The following is a 1,876-nucleotide window of genomic DNA, read 5'->3' as shown; positions in this document are numbered from 1 at the left end:
AATCTAAGTTGGAAAAACTTCCTGGAATCTTGTTTCTTAACAGGCACACCTAATATAAAATGTAAATATTCATCTAAACTAATAAAAGAGTAAAAAGTACATTTTGTTATATACTTTTCTTTTAAAAATTATTAAAAAATTAAAAAATTCCTCATGCCATTTCTTGATCTGAAGTAGAGATGGTACACTTTTAATATTTTAATGGAATTTAATGTTAATTATTCTGTAATTTCTTCTTTCTAATAAATGACAGTTCAATCTTTTTCTTTTCTTTTCTTCTTTTTGTAGACACAAAGTGCAGGGTATAGGGTACAACCACCATACCCAGCCTGAAGTTTTCCTTTCTGCTGTAGTGGGGAATGGGGAAGACCCAGAACAGAGTGTGAGCTGTAAGTCCTTTAATGACTTCATCCCTTACTTCTCAATAATGACAAATAATAAAATCAAAAACATAGATTATAAGGAGGACCCGGCTTAGAACTTCTAGGAAGCATTATTTTGTTTCATGTTATATAAATAAAATGTAATAGCATTAAATTATATACATTTTTTGAATCTTTATATTAAACGAAATTTAGGAAAATCATTGATAATTAAATTGCATTTAGTTAGAGATTACATACTAAGTAATAAACTTTAAGCATCAGTTATGAAGCAGAATTATAAAAGATATTGTTTCCTGAAATCTTTCTTTTATATGCAAAATGAGAAAATTGCTCTAAGATTATTTATTGTATAATATTGCATCATAAATATAGAATAACAGACACAAGACAGTTAAAATAAATATTTGCTGATTGTTAAAATTATCATGATCCTTAATGAATTAATAATAGGCAATCAGGAATGACAACGGACTGCCAATGAGGAAAAAGCTGGAACATTTTTAGCTACTGCTAGGGCTAAGGGGCAGTATATGACTAAAAGGTGGCACATGGGAATGATTCACCACTCCAGTTAAAACAACCACTCTATGTATTAGGAGAAATCAAGGAACACATTATTTTTTTTTCCTTTTGGAAAATATTGCTTACATCACTGAAATGAAGACAAGCAAAGAAAAGCAGAAAAGAAGGAAAGGAAGAAGGTGGAAAGAAAATGCAAAAGAACGAAACAGGTTCCTGAGCCCACAGACTATCTCACCTAGTCACCGGCAGCCTTCTGGGTCTGTAAGATCTTCCTAGGGTTCCCTTAAACTCATATGTAAGAAAAAGGAAAATGAGCTCTCAAGGAAAAGGGGAGTTGAAAGAACAGAGTTATCCTTGCCAGGCCTCTTACCCTAAATTCACCTTTAATAAAGTCTATCCTCATCTTCATGAGTAGAAGGATGACAAGAGAGGGGCCAAGACTGTAATGATAGTCCTCCTTCCTCAAGGAGGAAGATATTCTCAAGGATGGAGATTGTTTTCCCCAAAATCTTTTATATTTTGGGAGGGAGGATGGTGAGGGCTGTAGGAGGACAGTGATGATCTTGAGTTTGCAGCAGGATAACAGGTGCCTAAGAATACATGCATATGATGGAGTGTGATGGGAAAGAGTCCGTAAGCTTTCCATGCTTCATGTCTGTAACTGAAGATCTTAGGAAAGAGATTGTAATTTACTTTGGAAAAGGCAGGACACTGTAGGATACTAAAGAATTTATGAAATAGACCCAGTCCCAATCCCCAATGTCAAGGTCTGTGTATATGCATATTTACATACTCTAAAAGTGGTGAGACATTTCTCCTCTTTGGATTGACCTTGACTGTATTTGATTTAAACACCCTAATGTATTTTTAAAAACTGAATTAGACATGCCTGTTTTGGGAAGTCCATCTCTGACTCCCCTAGGAAGTATTTAGTGATTTCTCTTTAAGTTAATATATTTACAGCATAT

The sequence above is a fragment of the Otolemur garnettii genome, unplaced genomic scaffold (genome assembly GCF_000181295.1).
Source record: "Otolemur garnettii isolate 467f Iridium unplaced genomic scaffold, OtoGar3 scaffold00036, whole genome shotgun sequence".
Classification (NCBI taxonomy): Eukaryota; Metazoa; Chordata; class Mammalia; order Primates; family Galagidae; genus Otolemur; species Otolemur garnettii.
The sequence above is the reverse complement of the archived record's forward strand: the minus strand, read 5'-3'. Positions refer to the sequence as shown.